Below are 8,906 nucleotides of genomic sequence, written 5' to 3'. Positions count from 1 at the left end.
CTTGGGCCATCCTCCACTGCACTCCCTGGCCACAGCAGAGAGCTGGACTGGAAGAGGGGCAACCGGGACAGAATCCGGCGCCCCGACCGGGACTAGAACTCGGTGTGCCGGCGCCGCAGGCGGAGGATTAGCCTAGTGAGCCGCGGCGCCAGCCAGTAATAGAATATTAATACCAGTTCCCACGCTGCCATAACAAAGGCCCACAGACAGAGACTTCCTGTCTCACAGGTATCAGCAGGACTGGTCCCTTGTGAAGACAGTGACCGAGAATCCATTCCGTGCTCGCTTCCGAGCTTGGGGTGGCCGCTGGTTCTTTGCCACCCGCTGGGTGGCAGAGGTGTCACCCAGTCTCCGCCTCTGACTTCACGGGGCACTCTCCTGGCGTCTCTGCTCCGAGTTCCCCCACACTGATGACCGCTTCTGCATTTAGTTCCCTCTGTAATGACCCTGTCTTCACAGGCAGTTACAACCTGAAGTACTGGGGAGACACGACGACGCAATTCCACCCCTAATCCGCTTATTCCAAGCTAACGAACCTAAGGGAGGAACGGCCCGATGTTCTCTATAAACGCTGAGAAAGCTGTAACAAGCCTTATTAGACAACATTTTGTTCCCTTAACTAAAACACCCGGGGCAGGGGGTGCACCTGGGAAGAAAGTTTGTTTCAGCTTGTAGTTTGGAGGTTCATACCCCAAGACCCCGAGTTCAGGCAGCCAGCGAGGGCAGAGCGCGGCGAGACCGGAAGCTGAGACAGGAAGTGCTCTCTGCCTAGGTAGCCAGGTCTACCCAGAGCCCGCCCGCCAGGCTTCCGTCTCAGCTCCGTAATCAGATGGAGACTCACCTTTACCCCGTTCACCTGTTAACCATTAAGTTACGACCTGGAGTTGTAGACGCCTGGGGAGCCAAATCCAGTTCAAACCATGCGAATACTTATGATCAGAGCACTCAGCGAGAAAGGACCGGAGGGAAACTCTCGAGGGGATAAAGCGCCGCCCTACAGCCCGTCTTGTTTAATCAAGCAGCACCAGGGTGTTTCCACGAAGGTTGAGAACAAGGCAGCTCGCCACCGCCACCTCCCACTGCTGTTCCCGTTGTTCCACGTTCTACCAGAGGCCTTAGCCAGTGCCATCACACAAGAGAATTCAATCGGAGGCCCAAGAGACGGCAGTCAGATGCTGCCTGGGGTGCCCATATCCTATATCAGAGTGCCTGGGATTGAGCCCTGGCTCTGCTTCCACTTCAGCTTCCTGCTAATGTGCCCCCTAGGCTAGACAACAGGTGATGGCTCAAGTACTGGGGTTCCTACTACCCACGAGGGAGGCCCAGATGGAGTCCTAGCTCAGCCTGGCCAGGTCCTGGCAATTAGAACAGGCATTTAGGGAGTGGACCAGTGGATAGAAGATCTCTCTCTTTCTTTCAAATAATAAACCTTAAAAGAATGGGTACAGAAGATATAAAACTGTCTCTATTTTCAGATGATATAATATTATAGTTGAAAAACCCCAGAACTAATTCAAATAGTAAAAGAGTTCAACGACATAGCAGGATAAAATTCAGTAGGTTTTATTTATAAGCCTGCAGGTCATAATGGAAGAGAATATCCCATTTACAGTAAGAACAAAAAAGATTAAATAGGAAGGAAGTGAGAAATAGGTAAAACCTATCCAAGGCAATTTAAAAAACACTCTTGAAAGACACTAGAGAAAAACAAACGGGAAGCAGTCCCCGCGTCCAGGAAGGATGAGTTGGCGCTATGTATGTGTCTGTTCTCGATGTTACCCTTTACATTCTAGGCAGTCCCAATAAAAATACCAGCAAGCTGTTTTACAAAGATATCTAAGCTGTTGGTAGAGTTCACATGGAAAAATAACTAGGCAAGAAAACACTGGAAAAGAAAAATCGCGAGAGCGAGCTGTTTTATCATTCAAAAAATACAAGATGTGATTCAAAATGGGGAGGTTCTGGCGCATGAAGAGACTAACTGAACAGACTAGAAGATTCCGAATCTGGCTCAAGTGCATTCCTACCCCAGAGAATTGGGACGCCACCTTTGTTACCCACTGAAGAAGGACTTTGTAATAAATGGTGCTGAAACAACTGGGTAGCCATGTGAGAAAAGATAAAATTGGACCCACATGTTGCAGCCCAAAGAACAAACTCTGTATGGATTAGAGATCCAAGTATAAAACACAAAGGCACGAATCTTAGCTCCGGCTACCAGAACACGAAGCCAGGAGTGGGATGCCTTATGAACAACCTTCACTGCTTCCCCCGGTTCTGGCGGCCAGGAGTCCCAGGTCGGGTGTGGGTTCTGGTGAGGGCTCCCTTCCAGGCTGCAGAGGCCGACTTCTCATCCATCCTCACACAGGACAGAGCCAGGGATCGCTCTAGCCTTCTCTTGGGAGAGCTCGGACTCCACTCACAAGGCCCCGCCTCCAAATCCCAGCACAGTGGGATTAATTTCAAAGCAGGAAGTTGGGGGCCAGGACACATCCAGCCCTACACACCCTACAAGGAGCAGAAGAAAACATGAATGGGTTCTTCACCTTGGATGTTGAGAAAGATTTCATTTTTACGAAGACTGGTTTATTTGAAAGGCAGAGTTACAAGATCTCCCATCTGCGGGTTCACTCCCCAAATGTCTGTGCCAAAACCAGGCACTCCATCCGGCTTTCCCATGCAGTGGCAGGGGCCCAAGCTCTCGGGCATCAGTGTTGCAGGAGTGGTGGAGGAGGAGTCCGCGTTGCCAGGCCTCGGCTCAGCGACCCAGAGCTGCGGCAGGCTCCTCTTTCCGGGACAGCAGCTCCTGTGCTGCGGTGCTGTGTTGCGGCTGGGTCACGGCTCCTGGTGTGCAGTCTTCCAGGTTGCTGCTGCTTTTCTCTGTCGGCTTCTCTGTCTTGTGACCGTGGAGAAGGAGACACAGAGGACGGGAGGAGGAAGCAAAGCGAAGGACGTTTGTTGAAGGAAGCAGAGAAGGTTCTGCGGCAGCCAGGAGGGCCTGCCCAGCCCAGGCTGCCTGCTCCAGGGCGCTGCTTACTCCAGATTGCCTCTCAAGCCTGCTGCCTTGGTCTTTTCTGGGCTTCTAAAGCGGCAAGTACTCTCTGATCCACGGAGGTGCATGCTAATGAGGATTCTACCTGAGCCAATCAGGGAACGGACGTGTAATTTGCACAGAAGTTCACAGGTCCTTGCTGCACAAGCGACAACACCTGAAAATGCCACTATAGGCGTTTCTCCCTTCTCCCTCACCCCAGGGCTCCTGGAGAGTCTGTCACGTTTTGCTTCCTTTCCAGGGTTCCCTGGCGTCCCTGACATTAGCAGGGAGCTGAATCAGAAGTGGAGTAGCCAGAACTCCTGTTGGCACTCTTATGGGATGCCGGTGCCACAGTCGCAGCTTAACCCTCTGTCCCACAACGCCAGCCCCAGGAAAGATTTTGAAGCTGTGGTTCAAACTAGAGAAGCAGTAAAAGAAAAGAATGAGAAATTTGATGACATAAAAAAATCATTCACCATGGTAAACAAAGTCAACGAGTAACTGAAAAAGCGGAAAAAATACTCCCCATGCATCCCACAAAAGGTGGGTATTCCCGATCTATAAGCAACTCCTACAGAGGAGGAAGCCCCAAAATCCAGTAATAAGATGAGGTCAGATTCAGAACAGACGATTCACCAAATGTGTGGGGGAAAAGGCCCAAGAAATCTGCGCACAGCGAAGTACAACCCCAGTGGGTGCCATTTCTCACCTAGCAGGCTGGCAGAAAAGGAGGCGCGTCCTAGCACAGTCTGTAGGCAGCACTGGGGCGGAATGGCTCTCCCGGGCATGGCCGTGGGAGGCACATGGACACCATCCTGGCCACAGAACCTAACACAGCCGCATGGACATCAGCCCCTCCCTGCCAGTCCACATCCAGGAATCCCCCGCCAGGCGCTTCGCTTCCAGCAGTGTGAAAACACATATGCAAGAGGTCTTTTTAAATTGAAATGTTAAGGAAAAATCTTTCTCTATTTGAGAGAGAGAGAGAGAGAGAGAGAGAGAGAGAGAGAGAGAGAGAGAGAGAGAGAGAGAAAGATCCTATTTTTTTGCCCGAGGTCTGAAGCCAGGTCTCCCACGTCGGGGGCCGACAGCCAACTGCCCGAGCCATCACCTGCGGCCTCCCAGGGAGGGTCTGCATCAATAGGAAGCCGAAATCAGGAAGCAGTGCCCGAAACACCTGGGCATCTGATACAGGCTGCAGGCTCCCCAGTGGGGCCCTAACCATAGGCTGCAAAAGATCAGGAGCAATCGAAACACCTGTTTGTGGAGGAGCAGTTGAGGGAACTATAGTAGGCAGGGCAGTACTATGCCAACTGAGAAGAAAGGCCTCAGAATGTATCGTGTACGAATCCCAGCCGCACCCCCACCCCGCCTTCAGGACTGGGTCCTGCAGCACCACCCACTCTCCCCGCCACTCCCCCATCTGGCCGCCCACACGGCACCCAGCCCTGCCCACCCAGCGCTGGTCACCTCTTCACTTCTCCACCTCCCTGTCCCCTCCACTCCTTTCTCTGCCAGGCTGGGCTCCCCCGTGCCCACCTGCCCCTGAGACGGGCGGCCAGTCCCTGGCTCTGCTGCTGGGCCCTGGAGGCAGGAGTAGCAGTCCAGGACTACAGTGGCGAGCTGACATCACCTCGGTCCCCCAGGGCATCAGAATCAATCTTGGGGAAAGGCTGCCATCCGCAGGGAAAGCTACACTGCCGGAGTTGTTTGTCTTTCCAAGGCCGGCTGGGCTGGGCTGGGCCGGGCCAGGGCGGAGCGGGGCGGGGCGGAAGAGGCCTGCACCCAGATGGTGAACAAGCTTCCCCGGAGCACAGGGCTCCACCGAGGTGGCTTCCCCTGCAGCTGCCTGCTGCTGGCCCAATGGGCTCATGAGGCTTCGGCAGCTCACAGCCAGGCCTGCACAGGGCGCACCTACTGTGCGACAACATCGGGCCCCGAAGGCCACCTTTTAAAAAATGACATCTCAGGGTGCGCTGGGTTAAGCCGCTGCTTGCCTAGCTGGCATCCCATATTGGATTTTAGTCCTGGCTGCTCCACTTCTGATCCAGCTCCCTGCGAATGCACCTGGGAAAGTGGCAAATGATGGTCCAAGTACTTGGGCCCCTGCCACTCTCTCCCTCTCTCTCTCTCTCTCTCTCTCTCTCCCCCCCCTCCCTCTCCCTCTCCCTCTCCCTCTCCCTACCTACCCTCCTCCCCTCTCACTCTCTCTGTGGCTCTACCTTTCAAATAAATAAAATAGAGCTGTATAAAGTGACATTCTGAGCTGTTGTGCCCGGCGTGAAGAAACGCTGTTGGTCTTTCCTGAGGGTCTTGAATCTGCAGCCTTGCCCTGAGGGCTTTGTAGCTGCCGCTGCTGAACCACAGCCACAGTCAGATCTCCCACGGGAGCCGCTGCCTGAGCCGGAGCCGCTGCCTTCTGTGGTCTGCATTAGCAGGAAACTGGAGTGAAGCTGGAAGTCAAACCCTGGCACCCTGATGTAGGGTATGGGTGCCTTTACTCACCCATTCTATTTATATCTTTTTGGGGATTTTTTTTAAAGATTTAATTTATTTACTTGAAAGAAAGAGCCACAGAGAGAAAGGGAGACAGAGACAGAGAGGGAAAAAGGGAGAAAGAGAGGTCTTCTATCCACTGGTTCACACTCATCAAATGGCCACGATGGCCAGGGCTGGGCCAGGCTGAAGCCAGGAGCTTCTTCTGGGTCTGCCACATGGGTGCAGGGACCATCTTCTACTGCTTTCCCAGGCCAAGCAGAGAGCTGGGTTGGAAGTGGAGCAGCTGGGACTTGAACTGATGCCCATATGGGATGTTGGCACTGCAGGCAGGAGCTTTACCCGCTACGCCACAGCACTGGTCCCTGACTTTTTCTTGGATTTCAGATTCTGAGTTTACTGCATGACCCATTCATGGATCTCACGTCACAGTTTGGAAACTGCTACTCAAGTCTGGGCCTGCTGGTCCCCGACATGTGCCCTGATGGCACCTTGCACAGCCCGGGCAGGCTGAGGGTGTGAGAGGGGCCTAAGGAGAACAAAGCACCCCCACCCAGGACAGAACTGCAGCAGCCCCTAGCAGCCTTGGAAGCAGTCCACTATTTTTTTTTTTTTTTGAGATTTTATTTATTTATTTGAGAGTCAGAGTTACAGAGAGAGGGAGAGATAAAGATTTTTCATTCCCTGGTTCACTCCCTAAATAGCTGCAAAGGCCAGAGCAGGGCTGGTCCGAAGCCAGTAGCTTCCTCCGAGAGTCCATTCTGCCAGATGCCCTAGCCCACGAAACATTGCTACCTCACCTCCCACTGCGGTCTCCCTCTGCATTCTTCCTCATTTGAGGACGAGAACCTCTGTCCCAGTGACCTCTGCGAACACAAGCACACTCAAGTGTGACTCAGGGTCCCACAGGCCACCCCACCCCAGGGCGGTCGCTGGGCTCCCAGCTTGGCCTTGGGCCTGCTTTGTGATGCTGGACTGGCCTCTGCCCCTCTCTGGGCCCTCTTGCTCCTTGCAGGGAGCCAGGATGAACAGCACTGAGGGCCCTGAAGGGCCTTGGACTTCCTTTCTCTCCATGCCATCGTTTGATATTTCTCCGGGGCTTGGGACAGGGGGTGGGTGTGGCCCCGGGCTGGGGGAAACTGAGGCAGGACTTCACCTTTGAGATCCACCCTCCACTCTGCCTGGCCCGTCCCACCTCTCTGTGTGGCTGAGATGGGTGGGGGCTGGGAGGCCAGAGCAGAGATGTGGCTGGTTTATCCCTGGGTGCACCTTCTATTTTTAGTATGTTTTTATTGAAATTTGCACACTGGGAACACCCATGAGTGCCCCAGTGATGTCACAGCCACGCAGCGCCCTGCAGCCTGGTGTCGCAGCCTGCGGCGGTGGCCTTTGCACTGGGGAGTGGCCGGGGAAGCTGTCATCGCCCAGGGCTGGTGGGTGGGGGGCCTGGGCCCTCATTCCTTGATGCCCAGGAGACTGTGACTGTGGGCGGGCCACTCCCTCTGCGGCTCTCAGTCTCCACATCTGTCAGAAGGGTGGCGGCGCCTGTTTTCTGGTCGTGGTGAGGATCCAAGGAAGTCGGGGCTCAGGAGTCCTTTCTAACACCTATCTCGCCACATTAATTTGCATATTTTAAAATCTATTCCATTTTTTTAATTCTTAAAGATTTATTTATTTGGAAGGCAAAATTACACACACACACACACACACACACACAGATCTTCTGTCTGTTGGTTCACTCCTAAAGTGGTCCCAACAGCCAGGGCTGGGCCAGGCCAAAGCCAGGAGCCAGGAGCTTCATCTGGGTCTCCCACGTGACTGTGGGGGCCCAAGCACTTGGGCCATCTTCTGCTGCTTTCCCAGGCACGTCAGCAGGGAGCTGGGTCAGAAGTGGAGCAGCTGGGACTTGAAGCAGCGCTCGTATGGGATGGCACTGTTGCAGGTGGTGGCTTAACCTGCTACACCCCTCTGGCCCCAAAATATGTTTGAAATTTTAAAATTACTCTGTATCATGTTCTAGATTCGGTAGACTAAGTACCTTTTGTGCTTCTACCATAAGTTATGCTTTTCAAATGGACTTTCCCCAGCTGCTTGTATAGGAATTAAATGGGGTTTGCGTTTGGGGCAGCAGTTAAGATGGTGCTCGGGACACCCCCACCCCACCCCCGTCATGAGCTGGCGGGCCTGGGTTTGAGTTCCCCTTGGGAAGCAGTGGTGATGGCTTAAGTACTCGGGTTCCTGCCACCCACGTGGGAGCTCCCGGCTCCTAGCCCAGCTCTGGGTGTTGCAGGCATTTGGGGAGTGAATCAGCAGACGGAAGATATCTTTTCCTATCTCCCTCTTTCTGCCTTTCAAACAAAAATAAATACAAATTTAAAAAGAAACTACACCGATTTTTGCGCATTGGTTATGTCTCTGGATAAGTTGGTACATTTTCTTGTTAATTTAACCGCTTATCTGCAGGCTCAGTTCTCGAAGAGGAGGACTGCCCCCTAGCGGGAAATCTGGGGACTTTTTGTTCCGTCCAATAATTTGCACATCAAAATACTTGGGTTGTTCTTGGGTGTAACAGCCAGATCTCCTCATGTCGTTACCTTTTATGATACAATTAAGGCGTTACATTGACTTCGGAAAAGATGCGTGTGGGCTGACTACGTAATCTAGGAATTCCACTTCCGGATGGGGAGGGAGGCCCGACGCGCTGGCAGCGGCCGTGAGCTCTTCCCCCTAGGTACCCTGTGTCTTGTCCGCTGAGCTCGCCAGCCCGGACTACGGGGAAGCCAGCGGTGGTGACCCGAGGGACCCGCCTATGAAGCCTCCGCCACTAGTCCCGGCTTTGTGGGCATCACGCGTGCTCTCCCGTACCCGAGACGCTCACACCTGGGTCGGACGCCGCGCCCCGCACCTGCGGTTCTGCACAGCGCACTAACGCACGGCGGTGGACCGTCCCCGCGTTCCGCGCGTCAGACCTCGCGGGCCCAAACCCCGGGTGCCGGGCCTTCCCTCTTCTTCCTCTGGCCACGCTGGCCTGCGGGTGTTTTTGTGTTCGGCTTCTGCGTCTCTGCTCGCGAGTGACACGGGTGCCCGGCTTCGCCCCGGGAAGGCTGGGTGTCAGAGCGCTGGCGGGGGCGCTGGGCTCCGCGGCTCATGCCAGCCCCAGTGTGCTAGCCGCCTCCTCCCCAATCGCCCACGCTAGGAGAGGGTCGGGGCAGGGGGCGGGTGGCCGACTAGACCTGGGGTTCACGGCGGGAACCCGGGCGACGCGGATCCTGTGCGGGGCGCGCCCCCTGGCGGCAGTGGGGCGCAGAGCGGACGAGAGTTGAAACAACCTCAGGTTCCCGGAGGGAGGGTGGAGGGACTGGACCTTGGTTCCCTG

This window comes from Oryctolagus cuniculus, chromosome 1 (assembly GCF_964237555.1).
Source record: "Oryctolagus cuniculus chromosome 1, mOryCun1.1, whole genome shotgun sequence".
In the NCBI taxonomy this organism is placed as follows: Eukaryota; Metazoa; Chordata; class Mammalia; order Lagomorpha; family Leporidae; genus Oryctolagus; species Oryctolagus cuniculus.
This window is presented reverse-complemented; position numbering follows the sequence as displayed.